Source organism: Diabrotica virgifera, chromosome 3 (genome assembly GCF_917563875.1).
Source record: "Diabrotica virgifera virgifera chromosome 3, PGI_DIABVI_V3a".
NCBI classification, from domain to species: Eukaryota; Metazoa; Arthropoda; class Insecta; order Coleoptera; family Chrysomelidae; genus Diabrotica; species Diabrotica virgifera.
The window spans coordinates 231,415,496-231,430,076 of record NC_065445.1 but is presented as its reverse complement, the minus strand read 5'-3'; the positions used below and the strand labels follow the sequence as shown (position 1 = coordinate 231,430,076).

The 14,581-nt window shown below is 30.9% G+C and overlaps 1 protein-coding gene across 8 annotated transcripts in view; it reads right to left on the bottom strand.

Annotated features, from left to right (window-relative positions):
* Positions 1 to 14,154, bottom strand: part of LOC114331769 (mitogen-activated protein kinase-binding protein 1) — a 742,485-nt gene extending 728,331 nt beyond the window's left edge. For 7 of the 8 annotated variants that reach the window (XM_050645936.1, XM_050645940.1, XM_050645938.1 and 4 more), the window contains exon 1: positions 14,007 to 14,104. The gene's annotated coding sequence lies outside the window, so the exon portion shown is untranslated. Of the gene's footprint in view, positions 1 to 14,006 lie in introns of all 8 variants that reach the window. The other variant, XM_050645932.1, reaches the window with a different exon arrangement.
* Positions 14,155 to 14,581: the final 427 nt, after the last annotated feature.

The window sequence follows — 14,581 nt, the reverse complement described above, 5'->3', positions numbered from 1 at the left end:
TTTATCGAAAACAAAAACATTTTTTGCAAAAATATAGCTTATAAAATTGTGAAAAAAAATGGTGTATGTATAAGGTCTGTAGACCTAGCAGAGTTGTAGCTAATCAAAAATAATTTCTAATTCGTCAACTTCCAAATCGAATATTTCAACGTGAAATAACCAAAAAATGAAGCACTTTTTCGGGAAAACTTATCACTACTGTTTTAAAGTGTTCAAAGAAAAAGCTTAATTTTTGTTTTTTAAAAAAATTTCTAGCGTCAAATAATGCAAGTTACGCTCAAAATAAAGTTAATTTCTTTTTTTTTTGGTAAAAAATAAACGTGAAAATCACCCCCTAATTAGCATCCTAAATGAAATTAATCGTTACCAAAAACTCTCAAACAGTAAAAAAATGAAGGTTTTGCTTGTCTGAATATTTTGGATTTTTTTCTGTTAGACAAAACTTGGTCAAGATATGCCTGTCCAAAATTTACATACACTCGTGATTAGTGACTCATTCAAACCCTTTTAACTGCAAATAAGAATAAGCACTTTGAACTGATTAAACTTATAGATCATAATATACAGTATGGTGCAAATGAAAGGAATAATTTCGTTATTTTGTAAACTGGCCACTTTAAGGAAAATCCAGCAGTAGGTCGATTTTTATTTTTAAATTATGATATTTTGGCATGCATGTCATACTAGTGACGTCATTCATCTGGGCGTGATGACGTAACCAATGATTTTTTTAAATGAGGATAGGGGTAGTGCGCTAGCTAATTTGAAAGGATATTCAATTCTCTAATGTTGTTCTGAAGCTATTTCCTTGTGGCATTTTTATGATTAATTATTTATATGGGAAATAAGCCACAATTAAAATGAAAAAAATAATTTTATTAACGTTTCGACGCCCAAATCGGGTGCCGTTGTCAAAATACAAAATATTACTAAAATAAACTAAAGTGTTGTTGCTAAGCAAAAAAATTCTTCTAATAATTTATTTAATCTCACTCATTTATATTGGCAATTCAGACATATATTATACATTTTAAAGTAGAAGACTTTAAAATGATATTGCCAATATTTTATGAGTTGCGTTCCTGGGACGACTTACTGAAAGATAGTTCATTCGATTACATGAAATTAACCCCAACTCAAGAATATCCGTCATAAAAAATTATAGCATGTGATATGTCTTTAAAAAGACAACCAAATGCAACGACAGTAAAATTCTCGCGTTAGAGACTTCATAGTAAATCACAAGGGAAAACCAGGAAAAACCCTGTGATACTATCCCGACATCGTAAGTATTTGGTCTTACATTAATTTACTCTCAAAAAATAATACCAAATTCTGACTTGTAACATGTTTAAATTATATTAATTATATAAATTATTATTTAAATTATATAAATTACTTATATATCTAGTATTATTAATAATATTTATAATTTAAACATGTTACAAGTCAGAATTTGGTATTATTTTTTGAGAGTAAATTAATGTAAGACCAAATACTTACGATGTCGGGATAGTATCACAGGGTTTTTCCTGGTTTTCCCTTGTGATTTACTATGAAGTCTCTAACGCGAGAATTTTACTGTCGTTGCATTTGGTTGTCTTTTTAAAGACATATCACATGCTATAATTTTTTATGACGGATATTCTTGAGTTGGGGTTAATTTCATGTAATCGAATGAACTATCTTTCAGTAAGTCGTCCCAGGAACGCAACTCATAAAATATTGGCAATATCATTTTAAAGTCTTCTACTTTAAAATGTATAATATATGTCTGAATTGCCAATATAAATGAGTGAGATTAAATAAATTATTAGAAGAATTTTTTTTGCTTAGCAACAACACTTTAGTTTATTTTAGTAATATTTTGTATTTTGACAACGGCACCCGATTTGGGCGTCGAAACGTTAATAAAATTATTTTTTTCATTTTAATTGTGGCTTATTTCCCATATAAATAATTAATCATTCAATTCTCTATTTAGTAATATAAACATTTACATAATTATTTACATAATTATATATAGGATGTCCAAAAAATTTTTTTAAATTAAATTACTTGACAAAAAAAGAATGGATGTATGTAATTTATTTAATTCAAAATACATTTGACTTCTGTTAGAAATCAGACAAACATGTTTATATCACAAATAAACATTGCTTTTCGCTTAAATTAAATGTTCAAACTTCCAAGAAGCAGGTGGCTGGCGGGAGCTGGCTTGAACATTAAATGTCATCGAAAAGCAATGTTTATTTCTGAAATAAACATTTTTTTCTGTTTTCGGCAACAGTAAAATGTATTTTGAGTTCAATAAATTGCATGCATTCTTCTTTTTTTTTTCTGTCAAATAATTTAATTAAATTTTTTTGGACACCCTGTACAAATAATTATGTAAATATTTATAATACTGAATAGATAATTGAATGAACTTTCAAATGAGCTAGCACACGACCACTATTCCATTTTAAAAACATCATCGGTTACGTCATCACGCCCAGATGGATGACGTCACTAGTATGACATATACGCCAAAATATCATAATTTAAAAATAAAAATCGACCTATTTCGGTATTTTTCCTTAAAGTAGCCGGTTAACGAAATAACGAATTTATTCCTTTCATTTGGACCATACTGTATGTATAAACAATACATAAGTAAAGTAACTTGTGAAGCGGTATCGATTAATTTCATTTGGGGTGCTAATTAGGGGGTTGGGGGGATTTTCACGATTTTTTTACCAAAAAAAAAGAACTTTATTTTCAGCGTAACTAGCTTACTTTTGATGTTAGAACCTTTTTTAAAGCAAAAATAGAGCTTTTTTTAAACACTTTAAAAAAGTTGTGAGGAGTTTTCCCCGAATAGTGCTTCATTTTTTGGATATTTCACGTTGAAATATTCCATTTGGAATTTTTTAATAAGAACCTATTTTTCAATTAACTCTTTTTCTACTGGGTCTCCAGACCTCATACATACACCATTTTTTCACAATTTTATAAGCTATATTTTTGCTGAGAATTTTTTTTTATAAAATACTTACTTTTTAAGTTATTTGCGAAAAACCGTCCAAAAACGTGTTATTTTTTGTTGAAAAATTAACATATCCACTCGCGAATAACTCGAAAAGTATTGACTTAGTGAAAAAACTTTTCAGTCAGTTTTTCCACTTCCGGACTTATTTTGAACTTATATTAATTTTTTCACCTACGAGAGAGGATGAAACTCACCACAGGGCACAAACACATCGGCACAATATCACATTTTTTCTTTGACATGTTAGTAGCTAGGTGTATGAGTAAATGGACTAATACTATTTTTTATAAAATTAAACTAAAATGCACAAATTGGTGTAAAATAAATATAATAAACAAACTGTAATATATCCCGTATTGTTTAGTATGCAAGAAATAAAAACCCAGACCACAGAGGTAAATGAATTATATTTAAAACTTTCAATTATTACGGCTTACCATATCCGTTAGTCTACTAAAAAAGACAACAAAATACGGATATTTGTAATAAGAATTGAGTCGCGTAAAAATGTTGCGGTTGTTTAGTACAATGTCAGAAAATAATTATATAAAACAAATATCATAAAACAGAGAACAATAAGTAACTCCTACAAATAATGCATGTACAACTGATACAGTATGGCAACAAACATCATGAGCCAATCACGCAACCCTTTTTGTAATATGACACATATAGGCGAGCGGCAGCCACCCCTAAAATTACCGTTATACCGACCACGAAAATCAACTTAAAGGTGAATGACCAAAATTGGTCTTCTTTTTGTTTTCGAGGTCGCTGAATCCAAATAAGTAAGAAGTTTATCTTTTTTTTTTTCTAGAATTGGTGGAACATGTTCAAAAATCAAATTTTATGCAAAAATGCGAAGAATTAATTTTGATGATTTTTCAACTTTACCTCGTTATTTCTTTGGTCGCTGTAAATATTTGGCTTTTAAGATTTTACTGTGTCATCTTTGAAGTATTTAGATAACAATGAGATGTGTCCAAAATAATTAAACAAAGTAAAAGCGGAGTTGTTAATTTTTAAACATTTTGTCGTCAGATTTCGTTAGTTTCATGTTTGCTTGAAAAAAGTTCAGTGACAATAGTATATTGTACAACAAGAGAGAAAAAAGACATATTTCTCACGAGCGCAGAAGTTTGTTGCGAATTTGAGCAAATCAAGCGAGGGAGGGTTTTCTCCCGTGTTGTACACTGTACTTTTTCTATGGATGCGTTTTTGTAAAGAGTTCAAACTTCAAAATTAAATAATTTAGGTGCTTTTATGTAGATTATATGCCAAAATTGAAATAAAATACATATTATACATATATGTAGGTATTTAATATTCTTAATATTTATATACTTTTATTTATTTAAAATTATAGTTACCACTTATATTTGAATAGTTTTGAAAGTTAATTCCTGGTAAGTTTTGATTTGACACATTTTCTTTGACAAAAATATTGGTGTTTGTATTGTGCATGTTACCATGGAAACCGCGATTCTACGTATGAAACCCGTGAGAAAAAATATTTCTCACTGCAATGGCCGACTTTTCTCACAGCCTGAGAAATTGTTCGTTTTGAATGTATGTATGTAAGTAGTGAGAGAAGTTGCACATTGTATAGCATCCATAGAAAAACATTTTAGTTTATGATTTTAGCCAACAGAGCGATAAAAAATAATTGATGAAGAAGTATTTTGGAAAATTTTAAATCAAAATATATAGTAGAAAAAAAAATATGTGACTTTATAGACGAGCGACACACCCCAAAAATCGCTTATTTCTCGATTTACTGACCACGGTGTGGTGAATGGCTAATTTTTGTTAGTCGAATTGGTCATACTTTATGTTTTTGATGGTGCTGAAAACGAAAATTAGGTTTATTTTGAATTTTACGTGGGGAAACATTGTCAAAATCGCAATTTTACCCTAAAAATAAAAAAAAAACGAAAACACGTTTTTTGCGTTTAACTCGCTACAACTCTGTTCCATTTTAATATTTTTTTCTGTAAATTTTTATAGTATATATTTCTCACCTTTCTGAAGGCAATGTAACCCGTTTCATTTTTCTGTCTTATTATAATACAAATTATGAATTGTTTAAAGTAGAAGGTGAAGATTCCTAAATTGTAAAGTTTAATCGCAAAAGATGAGTGAAAAGTGTTTTCAGCACCATCAAAAACATAAATTAAGACCAAAATTAGCCATTCACCACACTGTGGTCAGTATCTCGAAAAATAAGCGTTTTTTTGGGGGTGTGCCACTCGTCTATAAAGTCACATAACTTTTTTTCCTATTACATATTTTGACTTGAAATTTTTCAGAAAACTTCTTCGTGACTAATGTTTTAATGCTGTGTTGATTAAAATTATAAACTAAAAAGTTTGTCACCGAACATTTTTAAGTAAACATAAAACTAACGAAATCTGATGACAAAATGTTTAAAAATTAATAACTTCTCTTTTAATTTATTTAAATATCTCGGACAAATCTCATTGTTATCTAAATTCATCAAAGATGACACAGTAAAATTTTCAAAAGGAAATATTTACACCTACCAAAGATACAGCGAGGTAAATATGAAAAATCATCAAAATTGATTTTTCGCATTTTTGCATAAAATTTGATTTTTGTACGTGTTCCACCAATTCTAGATAAAAATAAACTTCATATTCGGATTCAGCGACCTCGAAAACATAAAGAATGGCCAAAATTTGCCATTCACCTATCATCGTCGCTTTTTCGATTTCTAAGCCTCAAATTAGGGGGCTCGTCTAATAGTAGAGTCGGACAAACATAAGTTTGGGATTGCGATGTAGCGTTTCGCGCAGACAAGCAAACCATTTCTACCAGTGGCGGACGAAAACAGGCAGATTTGAAATAAATTTTTATAAGTAAATTATAATAGTACCTAAATTATATTTAATTAAAGCGAAGAATGAATTTGTTTCTTTTTATTTTCATAGTTTTTAATAATTATGAAGCTTATAATCAGTTGCATTTGATAAAATAATGAGCAAAATATTAGGAGTACTTTAATATATGACAAATTCCTCAATACTTACAATTATTTAATAACATTATCAGGAAGGAAGAAAAGAAGGAAGGATTTCAACTATAAAAAAAATTAAACAAGTGTTTATTTTTACTAATTCTAATGTATTTATTTTCTAAACAATGATTTTAAACAAAGTTTTAATTACGATTCTTCGGATGGTTCTAAGATATCTATTCCGGAATTTGAATCACTGTCCTCATCCTCAGAAAAGCTTTCTTCTGATGAACCAGTATTAATAAAAAATTTTAGGTTTTCCAGCGTAGCGTCTAACAAATGCTCTTTTTTTATTAGGGTGTCTTCATATTTGTTTACGTGTTTACATATGCTAGCCCATTCTTGTATTAACACTTCTGAAAATTTTTTTTCGTTATATTTTCAACATCGTTTATGTTGCATGTTGTATTATGACTGGCCACCCTACCTTTTACCAAAGCCCATATTTTTTCTATAGGGTTTAACTCCGGATGATAGGGAGGCAAGCGAAGTACTTTGTGCCCGTGTTGTTCAAGCTCATGATCTAGTACATAAAGAGGTGGAAAACGTGGTTTATGGACTTGTATAATTTTGTACAATTCCGGCTTGGTTAAGTTCACTGGAAAAGGGATGCATTTTTCCTGTAACCACTTTACCATAATATCCTTACGGTTGGCAGACGTCACATTTTTTTTCCATTGTTACATTATGGTAGGATGCATTGTCAACTAACAGGACCGAATTTTTGGGTAAGTTGGGTAAGAGCTGACTTCTGACCCACTTCATAAAATTAAGGTGTCGTCATGATAGTCACCACAAATAAAATTGTAAAAGAATTGTATCTATCTACCATTTTTGTTAAAAATGTATCTATATCAGTGTGTTTACGAAAAAATTTATATTTCGTTCTAAACGGGTACAAACAATTGTTTTATAATTTTACTTACTCTATTTTATTTACCATAAAAAATATAGGTATCAATTTCCCATTAACTAATAATTTTTTAACTTTTAAACTATTTACCATTAATTGTAGGGGATCTTTTCTCGATGGTGTAGAAGTCGTATATAATATTTTTAACGGTTTTCACTTGTCCACTGCTCAATTCAATTTTTTTGGAACGACAACGTTTTCTTTTTGGACTTTTAAAAGATAAATAAGTCGCTCCATTTTTATTTACGTCTCTACCATCTTTTCTTATTTTGGTTAAGGTGTTTTTGCTTATACCCGTCGCTGCTAGAATCCTATCCCTACAATTACCAATGTTAAATGTTACTAAACGAAAATATTGCGAAAAAAATTGCAAAAGATTGGCGTGAAAGAAGAAACAGTGCCTAAAAACTTGTGTATTTGATCAGAGCATCCTTCCTGTTAGGACGTATGGCTCATAAACATGGACATTAACAAAGGCCAGCATAAACAAAATAGAAAGGACTCGCAGAAAATATCCATTGTATTAATTTATATTTTATTCCATGTTGGGAATAACACTTCAAGACAGAAAACCAAACAAATGGATAAGAGAGAAAACAAACGTAAAAAATGTAACTGAGCATATTCAGGGTTAAAGTGGAGATATGCAGGCCACAATGCGAGACAGGAAGATAAAAGATGGAATGCTGAAATACAAAACAGGAGACCGTGGACGCAGCTGCAGGAACTCATTGGAAAAGTGCATCCAAGGACAGACAGATATGGAAAGATTTGGGGAAAGCCTATGTCGAAAGGTGGATAGAAATGGGCTAAAGAAGAAGAAGAAGAATCTGATGAAACTTCATAAATACAATTATAATAAGAAAATAAGAATAATAGTAACTTTAATATCAAGAAAATAAAATGTCATTAACAATACTTACGTCAATTTACTTAAAGGTATTAACAGGTTTTCGGTTGTTTTGAAATGTGCTGCCTCTTGTTCCATACATGTAGTAACATTATAAATGATTGCCTTTGCTTGGCTATTCAATCCCAGCCCTGTGATTCCTATCTTTTTATGAGGCATATTGTTAAATAACTAATGACTTAACTTAACGCACTAGAAATACACTAAATGTCTTAATAATACACTAATTACTACTACTAATATACCAAACACTAAGCTAAAAACTATTAATAAAATATCCAACACGATCAAACCAATAAGTTAAACACTCTCTGCGGTACGTAATGCACTTCTAACTACGACACTGGCGATCAGCAAACTGGGGTCCTATTTTCGAATTCATTCGAGCATATTTCGCATACGAAATTAGAAGAATTTCGCTTGAAATCCGGTGTCTTGTATTTTCGAATACTTCGTGTACGAATTTTTTCGTATACGACGACTCGAATGGGTATGAACCATTCGAATCGTGATGCTCGTATACGAATTATTGTTGTCATTTCAAGGTCATTTAAGCTGTCATGATAGTTTTAGCTGATAGTGTTAATTGTGTTGTTGTCTACAATATTTTTACATTGAAATTTATTTTCAATGGCTGGTTTAGATAATTCTTTAATAGAAATAAAGGACATGTTGTATATTACACCTTGAAAATAAAACCTAACCTAACTTTATGTACGCATTTTAGCATTGGATCTAAGCTCCAAACTTGACATATGACACCGTTGCCATATCCTCAATTTTTTCATACTATCACATTACATAAAGGTGCATTATTTAAAAAATCGCTTTGAAGTAAAGTTTTGAAAAGTAAATAGTAAAATATCAGTGTAAATACTGGATACAAAAGTAATATTAAACAAAATAGCACACTTTCTGCGGACTTTGCAAATCGATATTACTAATATATTTATGCAATCTTAAGATTCGATTACACTTAAAATAACTGCTAAGCAACTTTTCCCAAAAATGGCCTGTTTTTTTATAATTTGTTCAGACTATAAGTCGTTATCTTTATACATTAAACGTTCTTATACAATCTTATTCTTGTACATTATACCCCAGTATACATAATATATAACAAATATAAAACATTTTGTTTTTAATACTGCGATTATACCATTGATTGAAATTGTACAAGAAATTGATAAAAAAGTATGGCAACATTGTGAATCTTCAGATGACAAATAAGTTCAATGTTATTCGAATTTGCAGTGTTGCCGGTGCAAATTCTGCTCGTATACGTATAACATTTCGAAGGACGTTCAAAAATACACATTCACGTTGGTATACGAAATTTTTCATTCGAGTTAACTCGTATGCGAAAATATTCGATTGAATTCGAAAATACGACCCCTGGCCGTTTCCATGGTAACGCTAGTAAACAAGAACCACTGCGCATCATCGAGTTTTGAATCATATTCCCAAACTTATGTTTGTCCGAGTCTACGTCTTCTTTTGAAGGTTGGCGGTGATCGTGATTATTTTAATTCTGTTTGCTGTTGTTCTAGCTGCTAGCTAGATGATCAACTTCATAAATAATGATTAATGATGTTCTGAGCATTAGTCTTTCTCTGAACTCCGTCTCTCCAGTTTAAAACATTTTCCTACATGTCATAATAACTGGTACAACTACCAAGTTAGTAATGCTGTCGTACTGTTTAGGTAGTGAAAGATTGGAGGTAAGCGCAGCATAGGAAAGGAAGAATGTATTGGTTGAGAAACCTCAAGGAATGGTTCGCTTGCAGTTCTATTCAACTGTTCCAAGCAACAGCCCCAGCTTCAGAATTGCTATGATGATAGCCAATCTTCGTAGCGGAGATGCCACATGAAGAAGGACCAGTACTGTTAGATAGATCGAGTAACTCAACAGAACTGTTTCAAGTCCCAAGCCTGGATAAAGGAGGAGAGAGAAGCCAGGTTAGCCCCCTACTGAAAAACTATAAGTCCATGCAGCTCACAAAACTAGGATTATGTCTAAGATAAGAAAATATTCAACGATAACGACCGACGCACAGTGGTTCAAAATGCTGAAAACGTGGTCATGAGGCGAAAAAGTCCTTATATAGGGAATTTCATGTTTACAGTTGTTTTCTCATACTACCGTAGAGTAATACTACGCAGGTATAAGGATCAGACTGGATGTATTGTGGTTCATAGCTCAGGAACAAGCCTTGTCCGAGGTTATTTTGGCTGGCACTGAAAGTGAGAAAGAAGGCGTATATTGAAAACGTTTTGTAGTTTATCAATTTTATCGCTGTAAAGCAGATTCTTCTTTTTTTAGTATGTAATAATGTAAGATGTAAGTTAACTTAAGATTTAGTAACAATAAATGCCTTAAATTTGTTAATGCATAAATAGCGAAAATATACTTGAAATAATAAAAATTTTGTAAATATACATTTTGTAAATATGTATACACAAAACACCGCACGGCTAGTATAAGCTGCTCTTGAAGGATGGAGCAACCTACCACAACAAAATGTTGATAATTTGATTAGGAGCATGCCCGCGCAAACTGAAGCTTGCATAATAGGGTGGTGCGAAAAAAGTCAAGTTGATAGAGTTGAGGAGTGGGGAACTGTTTGTCTCGAGTTGGTCATTCAGAATTATATCTGTATTTTTCAGTTGATTAATTTCCATAGATTCTAAAAAAGATAGCTTAAGGCCTTTATTTTGGATATACAGAATTCTAAACTCTTCATTGAAAGAATGATTATGATCTAGAAGGTGAAGTGCGTATGTAGAAGTGTCTGTTTTTCTATTGTTGAAAGCCCTTTTGTGTTCTGCTATCCGTTTGTCAAAAGTTCTGCCAGTTTGACCGATGTACGTTTTCGGACAGTCACCACAAATTAGTTTGTACACACCACTCTGTAGTTGCTTTCTCTTTCGGCTTTTATTGTTCTTAATATATTTGCTTAAGTTGTTGTTAGTTCTGAAAGCTGGTGTTATTCCTTTCTTTTTTATGTATCTGGCTATTTTTGTTGTTATCTTGCCAGCATATGTGAGAGAGCAGAAGGTACTGGGTTCTTTCTGTGGTGGTGGATACACTAATTTCAGGGCTTTCTTATGGAGTTTTTGGTTTAAAATTTTGTTAACTGTTTGTTCGTTATAGCCGCTGTTTACTGCTATTTGTTTAATGATGTTTAGTTCTATCTCGAAGTTATTTTTTGTCATGGGAATTTCTGTCAGTCATACATACTATGGTAGGCTGCTAACAGGGCCGTGCCGTGCTATGATGCAGCGAGGCAGTCGCATCAGGCGGCATCACAAAGGGGCGGCATAATCAGTTAAATAAAAAAAAATTGTCAGATTGTGTAAAAATATTGTCAGAAACTATAGAAAAAATGAAAAGTTACAGACAATATGGCTAATGACCAAATGAAAATTTAATGAAATTGAAAAAATTTTGATATAAGCTCCGAATTTCCAACTGAAAATAAAATTCAAGCCAGGAGAAAAAAGCGTTTATTTGACTGCGAAAAATCTTTGGACGAGCTCTTAACAGATGAAGCTAAATTTAAAATAAATTTGTTCATCTATATTTTAGACATTGCCGTTAATTCTTTGATTGATCGATTTTCGCTTCTAGAAACTTATAATAAAAATTTTAAATTTTTACGATATTTTTAAATTGAGGAAAATAAATGATGAAACTCTAGAAAAATATTGTTTGCATCTTCATTCAATGCTTTCAATAGAAAAAGAAAAAATCTGGTTGGAGAAAATGTAATCTCAAAGTTCTAAATCGGTATACGTTAAAAATATGCATTTTCTCGGCTTCCCATGGAGCAATTTTCTTCATTCTTTTTTTGTTCCCAAGTAACTCGAGTGCCATCTAACTAACGCATTATTAAATGTCAAACTTGCTTTTGTTTTGTTATAGTAGATTAATTTATTTATAAGAATAGAAAACTACATATTTTTCCAGTTGTAGACTTTTTTTAGATAAACTTACAACAAGTGTACCTTTTAACGTTAAAAACACAAATATTCTCATTTGAAAGCTGTATAATTATTTAAACAATCTTTATTTAAACAAATTAACAATTTTTGTTATAATAAATAAATTAATTTATTATAACAAAAAAAAGCAAGTTTGACATTTAATAATATGTTAGTTACATGGCTCTACTCGAGTTACTTAAGAACAAAAAAAGAATGAAGAAAATTGCTTCATGGGAAGCCGAGCAAATGCATTTTTTAACGTATATCGATTTAGAACTTTGAGATTACATTTTCTCCAACCTAATTTTTGATTGGAATTTTGCTATTTTTGGCAATTTTCACTTGTAATATCGATAGTTTTTATTATAATAATATATGTTATGAGTATTTTAAAGATATGAAAATTGGTGTGGAGAAAGAGGACAAAAATAAAAAGGTGGTGGTTTGAAAATTATGATCCTATTGTTTATATCTTTGCCGTAAATGCCGGTCAACTTTGACCGGTTGTATCTCAGAAACCACTCATCACAATTAAACGTTTTTTTCTTTTAAAAGAAAAATCCTGCCTTTTTTTCAATACCGTTTTCAAGATTTAATTTAATTTAATATTTCCCGAGATATTCTATTTGTTTATAAGCCAAAAAATTGTTTATAATTTTAAAATATTCCTGAGGCCGCTTAAATAGTCCAATTTCAATTCTGTAAAGTACATTAGATAGGTACGGTGTCTGTTTATACAAAATTCATAGTTATTCTTATGTATCATAATTATTGTGGTTATTATAGCGACGGTAAATTTTTAATTAACATTTCAATTGTTGCTAAACTGTTCATTCAATTTCCATCGGCTTCTGTAATTATAATCTATACGAAAAGAGCTTTTATATTACCAAGATATTTAATTATATTCATAAACAATTACTTATCTAAAATTTTACTTGAAAATTAAAGATTTTGTTGGAAAAACCCGCATTTTCCGGGGAAAATTTTCGTCGAAGTAAATCAGAAAAAACACGTCTCTATGAAGGATTTAATTCATATGAATTTTTATTTGGGTGTTTTTGATGTAAAGTTAAAATCTTTGGCGTTATAGAGCAAAAATGGAGAAAAACACGATTTTCGGGCGCCATTTTGTTTATAAAAAAAGTAGCACACTATCTGCGGACTTTGCATACCTATATTATTAATATATACAATCATAAGGTTCGATTCCAGCAATAAAATTGCTGGTAAATAACTTTTCCCAAAAATGGACTATTCTCCGATAATCTGTCCAGACTATTAACTTTGTCCCCAGAATAAAAACGTGATGTTCGCGTAGGTACTTACATAGGTAGGTCAGGTGTAGGTATTTTATATTGTTATCGACACGCTATTGGTTAAATGCAAATCACATATTTATTTATTTTATATTCTAACCAAAACAATAAACCAAAAATATTTGTAATCTGTTTTTTGAAATATTTTTATTCAAAAATGGTCCACAAATCTTCCAAATATGAACCATAATATTAAAGGGGAGCTCAGGAGCTGTGCGGTGCAAATACATTATATTATTCAAATAAATATGTTAAAAAATCCTAATAATACAAGGGAAGGGAAGTATCATATTTACAACCATAGTGTGCCATATTTCTATGTTTGCAACCATTTGAAAAAAACAAAGGTGAGTTCCCCCACGTCCAAACAAACATGAACATGCAAGTTTTAGGTAGGGCTCGTAGGGTTAGGGCCCTTTTAATTAAGTAATATTATCGATTTTTGTAAATGTAAACAAATAAAAAGGAATTTACACCTTTTGTGTACATCTTGTGGCAAGTGGCAAATACAAGGATATTTTTAACTTGCACTTTTCAAGATGTTATCAAAATTGTTGATAACGGTTATGTCAAATGATGTTACTATATCAAATTTGTTCATTAAAACCATACAAAGAATCTGCAAATAGTACTATTATAGCTACGATTTTGAGTAATATTGTAATGAAATAAACAATAAAAAGACAAAGCATGAAAATTCTAACCTATTTCTAATTGATTTTTCAAATTTGTAACCTCACTAATTGGATTGATTAATATTGCAACAATTTTGAGTGAAAATACATAAAATTATTTCATCAAACACTTACCCTATGTTATTTGGTGTTATCCCTTAACCACACACTAAAAAAGTTCGCTTTAAAACACTAGAAACACTTCAACACTACAGTCTACAAAAACAGAGATATCGCCATATTGGATATTTAGAGTGAACTGGAATAGGTTGCGCGGTTGCCAGCTGTTGAATGTCAAGTTTATCCGTGCAGTAGGATAAAAAACTGAACAAAAGCATGCCGCTGTAGTAGTTTTATTTCTGATAAACATTTGAATGAAATCAAGTGGTTGACCACAACGGACAGAAACTTGTTATCAACCTCATTCTTTTTTGTTTTTGTTTATTTCTTTAAAACCATGGTAATATAGTATATTTCATAGTTCTTGACATAAACGTATTTCAGACTACTATCCAACTCATACATGAAGCAGTAGCGTAAGCTGACAGGCCCGCATGGCCCGCAAGGCGGGGGGCCCCGACGTTGGAAGGGCCCCTTAAAGCCTTCATGCTAATACTTCTACATTCTTCAAATAGGGGACCAAAACATATTTTCCTAACAAGTATCAAAATAGGGAATTTGGAAGAAAGTAATGAAGCGGGTAATAGACC